This window comes from Condylostylus longicornis, unplaced genomic scaffold, assembly GCF_029603195.1.
Source record: "Condylostylus longicornis isolate FDR11 unplaced genomic scaffold, ASM2960319v2 ptg000135l, whole genome shotgun sequence".
NCBI lineage: Eukaryota > Metazoa > Arthropoda > Insecta > Diptera > Dolichopodidae > Condylostylus > Condylostylus longicornis.
Genome location: NW_026578103.1, coordinates 14,423,927 through 14,439,189, shown reverse-complemented (window position 1 = coordinate 14,439,189; position 15,263 = coordinate 14,423,927). Strand labels below are relative to the sequence as shown.

General features: G+C 23.9%; 1 protein-coding gene across 2 annotated transcripts in view; it reads left to right on the top strand.

Moving 5' to 3' along the window:
- LOC129615159 (sugar transporter SWEET1-like) overlaps positions 1 to 15,263 on the top strand; it is a 322,754-nt gene that overhangs the window by 60,695 nt on the left and 246,796 nt on the right. For both annotated transcript variants that reach the window (XM_055530253.1, XM_055530254.1), the window contains exon 2: positions 5,111 to 5,150. The gene's annotated coding sequence lies outside the window, so the exon portion shown is untranslated. The remainder of the gene's footprint in view (positions 1 to 5,110; positions 5,151 to 15,263) is intronic.

Below are 15,263 nucleotides of genomic sequence, written 5' to 3'. Positions count from 1 at the left end.
CAGCTATAGATTGAAGTTAATTATACGAAGGAATTTCGTTTCACTTAATTTTCAACTTAAATTTTCATTTATATATATGTATATATATGTGCAGAATATATCTTTTAATTCTTAAGTGAGCGTATCAAAGTAACCATGAATAAAAGGATAAAACGGGTAAAATTTTAAACAGCTGCTAATAAATATCGTGCATTAATTTTTTATTTTACTCTTTTTTCTCTACTAATAAATTTTATTCTTGTTATAACAGTATATAAATAAATTGATAGTTAAACGGAGTGTGATTGTGTATACCGTATTACTGGAACTGTGAAAACTTTTGAGCACATAAAGTGTGCATTATAATTTTTTTTTTCTTTAAAGTTTGTCTTTTAAAGACGAACATTTCCTTTCTTAATTGTCTATATATAAAATATTTTATGAAATTTCTTTTATCTATTTTTATAAGAAAAGTAATAATAATTAGGAAAATTTAGAATTTTTACTTTATTTTATTTCAAAAATTTTTATTTTTTCTTTGAAAATTATTCTAACAAATAAAACAATACTGACTTTTCCGCTTTTCTTTTTCATAAAATAATGAAGTTTCCGTTCATGTAGTTTTAAAGTGATTTGTTCAATTGTTATTAACAATATTAAGTTTTATTACAAAAAAAAAATTAAAATAGTGAAAAATGTGAAAATAATTTTCTGTTTCTGAGATTTTCTTAGAAATTTTTCATAAAATATTTTTAGAAAAAAATTATTTTTCAAAGAAAATTATTGTATATCGGAAAATATGATATTTTTTATACCCTGCATCTTGGTGAAGGGTATATTCACTTTGGTATGGCGTTTGTAACCACTTGAAGGATTGACATGTATATAATATATTCCCGCTCAGCATAAAATTTTGCGTTGATTTAGTCATGTCAATCCGTCCGTCCGTCCGATCGCACGACAACTTAAAGACGCATAATGCAATCAATACCAAACTTTCAGAAGTTGTTTTTTTCTGAAAAGGACGGGGGCTATTATAATTGGGCCAATTCGGACAACGGATTCGTGTAGCTGCCATACAACTCAAAGAGTTTATTTTAAATATTTCGAAAACTAATAAAGGTATAAATATGAAATTTTTTATACGTTTATCCAATTACATTCTACGCGCGCTCTAAAATTTCTAAAGTTTAACTCTAATCTCTAAATTTTAATGGGACGGCTCTACCGGATTGGGTGGCTGATATACAACTCCAAAGCTAAATTTAAAATATTCGAAAAAATAATAAAGTAAGGTTAATGAATCTTGGCAGATGTGTGTCCAATTATAGATCAGACATGTCCGTACACTTTTCATAGAGTGGTTTCACAGGTTCGAGTACTTGGTACACAACAATTAATACAAGGTATTTCAAAAGCAAATTTTAAACTCAGATTATCAAGGTACAGGGTGTAATTCGGTTGATTTATATCGACAGAAACGTTTTCACTTGTTAGTTATTAATTTTTATTCAATGCCATAATTGGATGACATTCAATTCCAATTTTCTTAATAAATTGGAGATCCGTTGATTCTACCCAAAATTTTTACAAAATGTAGTACGGAGTGCGAGATTCTTATATTAAAAGAAGGATAAAAACTAGTAACACCTTATAAAATACTAGAATTAATATTTTGATTGACTGATCAAGACAATAAAACAAATTCAATATAAAAATTATAAAAAATATTAGGATATAGATGATTTTTGGCCGTCTATGTTGCTATCATTTAAGTGAAATTCTATAAAAATTAACAAAAAAAAAAAACATTTTTTTTACTACAATAAGGCAGTCTCTAAGAGTAAAAATGTTTTCAATATTTTTACTTTCTTCCTCTTCAGTCTCAAAAAGTATGCAATTAAACATTTTACATAACAAGAAAGCTGCAATTGTTTTCTGTTTATAAGGTTTCTGTTGATTTGATTGAAAGCATTAATAAGTGTTTGAATGCCAAATATTTCAAAATTTTTTAAAATCCATTCTAAGATTTTTTATTAATTCCCATGTGCAAATTTTTGATTGCTATTTAAGTGAGCACAATTTAAACGAAATTTCTAAAAAGAATGATAACTGAAAACGGTCAATATGCCAACCGAATGCAAAAGATGTAGAAAAACTATTTGTTTCAATTTTAGCTGACATTAACAGTTGCTAACAGTATTTTTGTAAGATTTTTTTCTTTACAATTATAAAAACTTGTCTAATTGGTCGACTTGTCTTAAATAAATATTTTTACCACTCAACAATAATAAAAGAAATTTCCTTTTGAAATCACCAAAATCTTCATGCATAAAGGATTTGAATGAACAAAATTTCAATAAAAGTTCATGAAATCATCAAAAAATTAAAATATTTCCAGGCTTTCTTTAAATAATCTTCAATACTAATTGCTTTAAAATTGGAAAATGAAGTCCTGTAAATTTCTTAACAGGTTTTTTTTTCAATATTTTTTTAGTAGTCCAAGTCCAAGAACAAAGCAAAATCTATATTATATTAAATTTCACAGTTAACCTTTTGCCCTTAATTTTTTGCCACACATTTGAAAAATAGAAAAAAAAAAATATTTTCACTTTTCATTTTCAATTTTTATTCAATAAAATTTAATTTTTTTTTTTTTTGTTTTTCCTTTATCTTTTTTTTTGCACAGTTCGACGTTATAAGTAGAACGAATGAAATAAAGACAAAAAAGGTTTATACCTATTGAAAAATAAAACGGTTAATTGTTGTAAAAAAAAAACCACAATTCCTTTCATTAAATGAAAATTAAATTTTTTATTTTTTTGTTCCCTCAGTTGTGCCATCACATTTTCTTTCTGTTAACCCAGTTTTCTAAAAAAAAAAAAAAAAATTTTTTTTTTTTTTGGGTTCCATTTAAAGTGAAATCCATTTCAGATTAAAATGTTTTGCTTTCCAATTTGTTACCTCGATTTTTCCTTTTTTTGTTTTAAGACTAAAGTTGTTCGCATAAAAATAATGTTGTATAATGTAAATAAAAATAATGTAAATTGTGTATGTAGGTAAAGAGAGAAAAACTTTTTGTCTGCCTACTTTTCTAAACTTTTATTTTTGTTTTTTTATTTTTTTTTAATTCAGAATATGCAAAACCATCGTAATGTATTTGAAATTTTTAAAAAATATTAAAATTATTATGGGAATCTATTGTGGGCAGTTGTGTACTCTAAGAATAAGACAGAAAATTACGTCATTTGTTTTTTTAAATAAGATATTTTGTGATTTCTCTTAAATAAATAAAAAATTCAGGACTACTAGATTAAAGGACATGAATTACAAAGATTCTTTGTGAAAAAAATGGTAAAATGTATGTGTATGTACCTCAATATAAGTTGAAAAATAATCGAAAATACTGAAACTAATCAAATTACTGAACAGAAATAATAATGCTTCGCCGCAAAGTATGCAATTTTATGTACAATTCTTTTGCATTGAATAATCTTACTTTTTTCATATTTGAATTTGTGTAGATAAATAAATTCTTTGCCAAATAATATTTTTTTTTTCATAATATTATAAATGTTTGCTGTTTTTTTGTTTGTTTTGTCTTAATTCATTACTTTAAGGAAAATAAATTAAACATTTTCGATGCCAAATATTTTTGTTTTGAAAATTTTTGAACGATAAGGATTTAAAAATAATAAATTTCTTTGTAAAAACTAAAAAACAAAAAAAAAAATGGCGATAGATAATTTCTTATTTTCTAACAAAAAAGAAAAACTATTCAACAAAATTTTTGGTATTTTCGTTTTTACAAATCACAATTTTTTTTTTTGGAATTTTAAGACCTTAATTGCGCGGAAGTAAAATTTTTTGTTAAATTTTTATCTTTTCATTTAGATGCTGGAATACAATAGAATCCAGAAATAAATTCATTTAAAATTAAAATTCTAGAATATGATAAAAATATTTAAACCCAACCGATAAGGGATAAAATACTGTGGTAGATTAGAAAATAAGTGCATAAGGGATAAAATAATAAGAAAATTTGAAATTTAGTCATTTGGGGCTGAACTTATTCATATTAAAAATAATTTTATTTTACAAAGGTTGCGTAACATTTGTTCGAGCTACTTTGTTTATACTACTATTATGGTATATGAAAAATATGTTTGTGGCTTTATTAGCGATTAACACTCTTAAATGAATTAAAATAACCTTCAAAATTAACATTTTATAAATTTCTTAAAAATCTGTTGAAGTGTTCAAGATCTACTGTAGGTGAAATTAAGAGCTAATTTTGTTTCTAAAAAAAATTAATTTTATACTACTCCGTAAGAGATTAACAAAATTAGAGTCATTTCAGTGAATAAAACATAAAAGTATCTTAAATCACGGTGCCTTCTGGGAAAAAAAGAACAGTTTTCAAAGAAATTAAAAATATTCAAAATGAATGCAATGAAATCTAATGTAGTCTTGGGTTTTGTATTTGAAGAAAAGCATTTTTTTTTGAAATTTTTTAGTTAATGAGCTACTTGTGGAAAAGTATACTGAGTTCTATAACTTAAATGGAAATTTCATACTTAATATTATGCGAGGTTTCACTGTAAATTGAATGTATCTCAAAAAATATTTTCAACTAAAATGTTTAATTGTCAGTTCAATTTAAGCTTTTCATCTGTATATCATTTATTTGTGATACTATAAAAATAAACTATATAATATGAAAAACCTTAAAATATAGCACAACAGCTTTCCTATTTTACAATAATCTTTGATTGATAGAATGGTGTAACTTTTTATTTTTTATAATAAAAACAAAAGTAGAAAAAATGAAAATGGAAAATTACATTTAATTTTTCATCTATAACAAGAAATTACTCTGACTCTACTATAAAGTGGAATACAATTTTGAAAAATTTTTAAAATATAAAACATTATGAATATTTTAAAAAGGTTTTACGAGGGTAATAGAAATAATTCGGATGTTCACGTCACAACAAATAAAAATTAAATTCAAAAGTAATTAAAAATTTAAACAAATTAAAATGAAAATCCGTGCTCGTGTAACTTTTCAATTAAATAAATATTTTTTTTTGAGAATTATCTAATTTTTTTATTTTTTTTTTATTTTCAGATATACGATTAATTTCTCTTCCCGATAAAAAGTTTTTCAGGTACGTGAGTTATAGTTTTTTTTTTGTAAGTTTAATCTTATATATTCATATATGCGTGTATATGTGGTTGTATTTTAAAAGGTAAATTTTGAAAATAAATAATAAATTAACTCTTATTTTCCATAGAGATTCCATTGTAATACTTTTGATTGCGGTTTAAAATTGAAATGTTAAAGAGCATATGTCATTAATAATAATATCATGATATTTTCGCGCTCAATTTAGTATTATAAAATATTGAAGAGCATTACAAATTTTTGGTTAGGAATTCTACTGAAAAGATGAAATGTTGACTTTAATGTAGATTGAGGGAGAAAGAGGAAGAGACAAAGAGAGAAAGCAAGTAAATGGAAAATGTACAAAAGTAAAACAATTTGAAAAAAAATGAATATTTTCTTATCAAAAGAGTAAATTGAAAAAAAACTTGACATAGTAAGAAATCTGACATAAACGAACGAAAAATATATTTTTGAGTTTAACGAAAGTATTAACGAAAGATTATAAACACAAGATTATATAAATTTCTGAAAAAGCAAGTGTCTTTTTACTCAAAATGCCTAGAAAATAAGAATCTTTCGGTTCTCAGGCGACGTTTCGTTTTTGCTATCCAATTTCCTTCATAATTATCAAATCAGATCAGATACTATATGGTTGCCAAGATATTGCGTTAATTACTTTCTCAGATTATGGTTAAAAATTTTAAAATCAGCCACTATGAAAGTTCGGTCTGCAGCTCTTATATTCTCGGAAAGTTAACTGATCCAATTTTTTAACTATTAGGCAAATATAAAATTATAAGAAAACCTGCACTATTTGCTTTAAAAAATCATTAAAAACTTTAAAAACTACTTGTTAATCTAGTTACTAGCAACTGGCATACTATAAAAGTTAATAAAATGATCCCATTTCTATAGAGCAAACTTAGATATAAAGATTTGAATCAAATTTCGTTTATCATGTTCGGATAATTGTGATATTCTTTCCGAAAATTTTGACATTCTTTTGTGGTTTGCCTATTGGATGCTCAATTAAAAAAGTAAATAGTTGTGCATTTATTCAAAATGTTTAATTATTACGGGTAGAACTTATGAAAAAAATAAAATTTTTACAAATTTTTAAACATTCTTGGATCAAGTTCTGAATTATATACCTTAATATTAGTTATAAGTCAAATTTCCTTATGAAAAATTTTTCTTAAGGAAATTTATTTCTTAAAATAGCAATTCCTTCAGAGAGATAGCTCAAAATATAATATTGAATCGGCTTACATCTAATTTAAAAAAAAATACAATTTGTTTATTTTATTTTGTTCTTATCTCCTTACTTACTCTTATCAGTTTCTATTTAGTGTCCATATGTAGTATAATACGAAATATACATATTATTTACTAAACCAATATCACACAAACCTTGTAGTCGTCATATGCAATACCTTATACAAAATTACTAAGAAGAAAAATATCATAAATATTACAGTAATATTTTTTTTTATTTTCTAATTATTTTATTCTTTTATTTTACATTATATAAGTAAACTGTAACACAAATAGCATGCCAATGTTAAAAATCTACTATGAGCACTGATCCAACAATTAAAACTTATTTTATCTTTTATATTTTGTTTTCTCTCCATGATGTTTCAAAAAGGATCAGAAGAAAAAAAAAAATCCCAAAAAATGTTTCTATTATGATCTGAGCTTTTTTTTTTCTTGTTAATTTCCAAAAATAAAAAAAAATATTTTTCTTTTTCTTTGTGTTTTCATTTTTATTTTTTCGAAAAAAAAATTGGCAACTTTTCCTTGAAGTTTGAAAATCGCAATAAAACCTCCGCTCAAGGAAAATATTAGTTTTCCGTTCATATGACAGACTTTTCTCTATCAGGTAAAATATAGCCATTTTTTTTTTCGTTTTTTCTTCATTTTTATTTTCGTTTTTATTGTTTTTTGTTCTGGTTATTGTCATGGATTCTTATTTTTATAAAGAATTTTTTCTGTTTTATCCAACAAATACCAGAAAAAAAAGGACCAAAGTATTAAACCACGACAAAAACAATTGTACATGGAAAGAAGAAGAAAAATTTTTAGCTCAATTTTTGTTTTTCTTTGCGAGAAAAGAGAAAAACAAATAAATAAAAGTGTCATAAAAATCCGACACAGGAATTGGGTTTCACAAAACTAGAAAAACACGAAAAATATTCTAACAAAACAAAATAAAAATTTTTTTGCTGTTTTTTTTTTTTTTGTTACTAAATTTAATATTTTCCATATCTGGACTCAATGAACGAACGCTATAATATAAAAAAGGTACCCACAGTCTGACAAAATAAACACAAACAAAAAACAGAAGAAAATTATTGAATGCACACACGTTCATAATTGTTTATGAAATGTATATATACGTAATTTGTATGTAAATACACAATTGTACCAATGTAATTGCATCATTGGTCTGGAATATTTACAAAATAAAACAAAACACAGAGTTTATTTCGCTGGTTAAATAGTTTTCGATTTGTTATTAAAATTAAATGCAAAAAAAAAAAGCGAAAACAATTCTTTTTCTATTTTATTTGGTAAATTTTAAAGCATTTGGGGAGAGGTTTTCTGTGCATAAAAATTTAATAACAATTTAAAACGAGAATATAGATATGGTTGGCCCTGTTAACTATTTGATACCCGTACGAATAAATGATTTTAAATGTCGGAGAGAATTGGCATAAAGTTTCATACAACCTTTTGTTTTTTATTTGTCTAGTGCTATATTAAACATATATGGTAATTTCCATATAAGCCCATACAATCCATATCAAAAAATTCAGCTTTATAGCTTCAACAGTTTCTGGGAAAACAGATTATAAAGTTGTATGGCAGCTACCACAAGCAGCCGGGAAATTTCTACAGTTTTTGTGAAACATAACCGCCCTAATAATATATTTGCTTGTGCAAATTTCCAAAAACTATGCACTGAATAATTTCTAAGATATGACCAAATAACTTTTAGAGTTATATATAGCGATATCGTAAGTGCTCATGAGATCTCAGCAACTTTTAGCGAATATAGCTGCAATTTTATAATATTTGTTTTTGAAAAATTTCAGTGCAGTAGGAACTGAAATTTGAACAGTTTTTATGATGTAGTTAAATAATTTTTCAAGTTGTAACGCAGCTACTAGAAGGAGTTAAGAAATTTCAAAGACTTTTATGAAACATATTAGCCCTGATATTATATTTGCTCATGAGAAATTTCAATACCATAGATTCTGTTATTTCTGAGATATATTCAAATAAATTTTTAAGTTGTATAACAGCTACCTGATCATATTGAATTTAAATAGTATTCTAGAATTAACTATTATAAAACATTTGTGAAATATTGAATAGTCTTTGATATATTATTGGGACTGACGGACGGAGGAATATACTTAGAATTCGACGCTGATCAATAACATTATGCTTGAGTCTATATCTCAGACCATTATTTCTTAGCGTTACAAATGGTAAGGTAAATTCATTTTACCCTTTGAATATACGTTCGTATACTGGTATAAAAATAAAAAGTTTTTGTTTTCAATTTTTGTACATTGTTTTCGAAAACAGCATAGTCGATATTTAGTCATAAAGAATATTGACAATATCAATATTAAAGTAAATTGACTATATTTTCCATTATTATTTTTAATTTAATATGCAATTAAAATTAAATTTTTCATATTATGTAGGAATGAATGCATTTTTAAGTTATTAAATTTTAAATTTCATTTTGGTATTTTAGGATATTATGTGAAATAATATTTGTTCACCATACATTATACTCTATATTATTATTATGTTATACATACTTATATAAATATTTAAAAAAATTATTATTTTAAATTTTAATTTCAATAAAATTTATTGGAATATTTAATATATATAACTGTCTATATTTCAATTTAAATTTAAATGAAATCAATTAAAATAATATTTTTCATATAATATTGTTATAAAAAATATACTCTAATAATGCTTTGCAATTGTTATAATATAAATATTTTGGTATTTATTTTTTTTTTTCAAATAAATAATTTATATTTGAGTAATGATCTTTTGGGCTTTAATTTTTAAATAAATGTTGAGAGAAGTCTATGATGGAAACAGTATATTACCGATTGTATTGTTTAATATTCAATTAAAATTGTTATACAAATTTATATTCATATATTGGGGATAAAGCATAAAATCGTCTAACAAGAATAGGCCTATGTTTACGAAATCTATTTTTTTTTTTTAAAAATTATTTACTTATTTTCCTTTAAACAACAAAATTTTAAATAGAAAAATTTCCTTAAGGGTTCTTTTACTCATCAACTGGGTTTCATATTTTCGTAATACGTATAATTTTCGACGGTGAAGAATTTTTTTCGTATAAAATCTAGTCGCCTAGTGACAGAACCTAATTTTTAAAAAACCAGTAATCTTATTAAACTATGGGAGAGTGGAACAAACGATTAGGCTGTAAAACTTGTTCAATCGTAATTTAGATACATGAGAGCACAGATTAATCGACGCAGCATAGAATTTTTATTGAAATTTTAACATGCGAAATGCGATATGATAACAGTTCGTTTTCAAATTTACACAATACAATCGGTAAAAATATAATATTATTTAAGTTGATTACAGTAAACATAACGGTATTTAAATCTTCATTTAAGAGGCAATTTTTTAATTCTTATAATATTTTAATTAATTGTATTACCGAAATAATTGTAAAAATAATGGAATTTTTAAACTTTGCTTTTTAATATAAAACTTTGGAAGAGTATGAAAAGGAAAAATTAAATTATTTTTTCTCCGTTTACATTATAAATTTTACTATAAATGTAAAAATAATTTTTAATTTATAGTTAATTTTTAAATTTCAATAATCAAATTCGAATATAATTCGAAATAATGCTGCCATTGTAAATAATACTAAAATGGAATATTATTTTTCGTAATCAATTTAAAATTCTGTTCTCAAATTTCCCTTTTACAACATTTATACATACTTAAATATTTTTCATATGAGCTCATAATGAATAAATCAGGTTGAACTTTTAAAATTGATTTTCCACCTATAAAAATACAAAAATTTTATGGTATAAATGAAATTTGATACGGAAATCATTATTGACATTAATTAAGATTTTTTTCATAATATTCTTATTTTCATTTTTATGATATAATGTGTAATATTAAATATTACATGCAGTAATTCATTTTATCAATTTAATTTGAACTGTTTGCACACATAAATGTAAAAGTTTGCAAGAGAAAAGTGTTATATAATTATTTAATATCATAAAATTATGACAATTCCTGCTTTTCATAAACTTATTAATTTTCAATCAAAGAAAACAGAAAATAACAATGCCTCGTTATAAAATCTTCACTTACAATAAAATATTTTTCAATGTTTCTGTTAACAAACAGCTTAATAAACATTATATTTAATACTGTAATAATTACAATATTATATTGTCATTTCATGAACTTTATATAACCTTAAATTTGTATACAAATTGTTATACACTTGAAAGTATACTACATAATATATGCTGTTTATATTGTGATAGTTATACGTGCACTATACTCAAAAATATTTAAATAAAGTCGTTAGAGGGCATTGTGCTCGTTTTCATACAATAAACAAAAAAAAAAAATTTTTTTTTTTTTTGCGTCAAGAGAACCAAGAGGAAATAAAATAATTAAGAAAGAGAAAATTGCAATAAATTATTTTTGTTTTATTTTACTTTTTTTTTTTTCTTTTTTTTTAAAGGACATTGCATATTTACATACATTTTTATATTATTAAAATATTTATATATGTATGTATATAACACATTACATATATTTTGCATTGTATTTATATTTGAAAATTCTATACGTAAACCATAATGCATACAAGTAATTGTGATGCCAATAACAATTTTTAAAATTATTGTTTATAATAATTTTTGATTTTCGTCAATTATTAAGCGTTTGTGTGTACTTAATTAATGAAATTTTGTGTGCTTTATCGAAATTTAAAATAGTTTATCGATATTTGTACTGTTATACGTGTTTTAAATTTTATGATGTAATATATTTACCATAATAAATTTGTGGCATACTTATAATCCTGTTACAATATTTTCTTATTTTTAACGATTTACGAAAATGAAAAATTATTGAAATTTGAACACAAACATCACTTACCCAAATATTTTGTTGTTAATTATGTTTTATACCTTCAGATTTTATTGTTGTGTTAAAATTTTTGTGAACACTAGCTGTTATCACAGTAATTAAATGTTCGTACAGTGATAGTGCATACGTGATAAGAATTTGTTTAGCGATAACATTAAGTTGGATTTTATAACAGTTTCTTGTAACATTATTCTTCTAGAATGACAAACTTGTCAAATCTTGCAGGTTTTTAAAATATTATTTTTTTTTATATTAATTATATAAAACACGTTTATATCATATAATAAAATATCTTATTCCAAATAATAACAAACAAAGATTTTCTTATGTTAATTGTTATATAATATACAAGATTGTTATATATGGGACGCTCGTAAATGTAAAGCAGATAACGAAACACAATGTGTACAATATTAAAATTCTACTTAACGTGTACAAACTTAAAATTTTTACTTTAATTTAATGTTACTGAGAATATATGAGTTAACAAACAAAAATGTAATTTTATTTAATTCTTGTAACTTGAATTTGCAGGGCTACTATCTATAAATTATAGTGCAGTATGATTTATATAGTAATTATGAAATTAATATAATAATTATGTAAATATTGTGCATGCTGTGCATGACGTAACAGTGAATAGTACATAGACTTCATTCGTGTTAATGCAAAATTTTAATACTTATAACAGTAAGCTGATTTCTATTACATGTTATTCAAATTCTAACTAAATTATTTAGCATTATAAATACAGGGTGTTTCACATAAGGTGGAAAATAATTTCAGAGACGATTCTTTGATCAATTTACAGAAAAAATTTTAATGTTGGGGAGGGGGGGGGGATTTTATGTTTTTTTACATGGCTCCCCACTCTGTCTAAATATAAAAATATTTAGCTTAGTTATTTTTAGCTCCTATCGTAGCGTATCGAAAAAAGTAAGAAGAAAAAGATAATAACACAAATTTCTTTTAAAAAATATTTAAGCCACTAAGCCACCTTATTGTTAATTGTAAAATATTTACCACCTTCTGCGAAACACTCTATATAAAAGTGACTCAATTTCTTAATATTCTATATAATTATTATAAAATTGAGTGTAAATATATTGAATTTGTATGACAAATTTTGTTTATTTATTTAACGAATGTACTAGGCCATGTTTTTGTATTAAAACACGTGTTGTGTTATTCATACATGATTATAATGTACGACACACTTTTTTTAAATAACACTCAAAAAAAAGACATTATATTTATTGTATGAATGCCAATTTGTATGAAATGTGTGTAATATAAAATAAAATTAATGTTTTTTTGATGAATGAAATATAAAAATTGTGCTCATAATGAGAATATTGTGTGTAAGACTGAACAGGAAACTATAATATAAAAGGTGCGTATTGTAAAAAAATAAAAACACGAAAATAAAAGAATAAAAAAAAAATTAAACAAATTTTTTAGTATGTACTTAAGGCTAAAGGTCTATTTTGATCTTTGGGAAAACTTAGGATTTTTCGGTTTTCTTTTTTATGGTTTTTGTTTTTTGGTTTTGTTTTTTTTTTATGTTCTACATACAAAAGTTTTTCAGTTTTTTGTTTTTTTTTTTTTACTTTCAACAAAAAATAAGAGAAGAATAAAAATAAATAAATGGCAACCAAATTAGGGAAGTATTATTCTCCGAAAATTGAAGATTTTTTTTTTGTGTTCTACTTTTTTGTTGTTGTTGTTGGAATATGAAGAGAATATTATTGTATAAAGTATTTCTCTCAAAGGACCTCCAATAACAAAATTATAAAAAATAAAAAAAAAACAAACGATATAAAATGAGAACAAAATGAGAACAAAAAAAGAAAAAAGTGAGAATTTATGTTGTTTTTAGACAAGAAAAAAAAAAACAACAAAAACAATAAAAAATCAAAAATAAAAAAAAAATTATAGAACGTATACAAAAAGGAAAGTTTCCCAAAAAAAAGTTGAAGAGGGAAATAATAATTTTTTTTTTATTTTTTTTTGTATTTTTTCTACTGTTCTACCCAAAATTGTAAAAGTTTTCGGTAGTTTATCTAAGTTTATTTTTTATTTATGTAATTTTGTTCCTTTTTTTTTTCTTTTCTCTTATTTTTTTATTATTTCAAATTTTCTTGTTTTTTTTTTATTATTATTTTTTGGTCGTGTTAGATGGTTTTGGTCTAAAATTAATGGTAACATTTATAGATCTAAACTACTTTAAGTGCAGAATATGGCTATTTAAAGAAAACAAAAAAAAAAAAAATTAAAACAAAAGGCAAAAAATAAAAATATAAAAAATAAAAATTGGCTTCATCTATATATGAAAAGTGAAACAGAGATCGAGTGTGGGTAGAGAAAAGAGAGAGAAAAATATAGGGAGGAGAGAAAAAGTCCATCAAGTTTCTATAAGCGTTTTTAAGTTTTTTATTTTAATTCTGAGGGTTTTTCCAACAAAAAAAAAAAGACACAACTTTTTTTTTTTTTTTTTTAGTTTTTTAACAAAAGTGTTCTATTTTTTTTTTCTTATTATTTTTTTTTGTTCTTCATCCAAAAAAAAAAACTAATATAGTTTAGATTGAGGTAATAAATTGATAAGATAACACTATCGAAGTTTATTTAAGTCAAAAAGTTATACAATGTATAAAGCATCTATGAGTGTAACACATGTGTGTATACAAGAAGAGAAGAGTAATAATGTAAAATACACTTATGAATATTATAACACATGCACGTACATTACAAGTATATATACAGATAATATAGGAAATTACTTTTATTATATGTATATAGATGCGAGGAAAAATAAAGAGGAAAATAATAAAGTAAATAAATCATTAAAGAACTTAAAAACAAACAAAAGAAAAAAAAAGAAACCGAAACAGAGTAACTGGGGAAAACAACTTTTTCGTTTTTTTTCTTTATATATAACATTTTTGTATTAAGTACCTATACATACCTTAACATCTCCCATAATATTATAGTTTTTCGGAAGAAAAAAAAATAAAGTTGGGTCAAACCAATGGTTTGTATTGTAGCACTTTTCCCTTCAACAAGTGAAATTTCATGAGGCGATAACTTGAGAGGGGGTGGAGATGGAAAAAAAATTTCTTCTAACGAAATAAATTTTTTATTAGTGTCTAAAAGTCCCTAAAACTTCAGGGTTCTAGAGGCTGGGGTCTAGAAAATAATCGACATCAAAAATTTGGAAAAAACGGACTTTAGATAAAGGTAAATTTGAACAGCCATTTTGTTTTTCTAAAGTTAACCTATAATATACCGCACTAGGGGAAGCAAGCCACTGCCTTTCTGCGTTTGCAAAATTTAAAAAATGTTTATGGTTTCACTGCACTAAATAGTTAAAAAAGCCCATTTTTATGGTTTTTGGGAAGTATAACTTCTAAAGGGGTGGAGATAGATAAAAATTTTGTTCAACGGAAATAAGATTCTAGTAAATATTTATGCAAGTATTAAATTTCAGCTTTCTATCTTCAAGGGTGTAGAAGTTTTGTAAACATACACACGGACGGACGGACGGACGGACGGACAGAGTGAAACTAATAAGCACTTTTTTTCAAAAAATTTTTGGAAAAGTGCTAAAAAGAGCTGGAGTATAATAGTATTAAATCAAATGAACAAAATAATTAAAAAGTTTGAATATTCCATAAGGAAAAAGTTTATAATATTTTTTTTTGTTATATAATAAAAATGAATAACAGAAAACAAAAGTTATACAGTTAAAATGAAAAAAAAATTTGATAAATTTAAAAAATTTTTATTTGATAAAAAACAAGGACATTCAGATAAAGTAGACTTAATAAAAAATTTTGGGGTATTTTGTTTTTTTTTTTTGTACAAATTATTGTGATTATTATGTTTGATTTTATATATACATAGT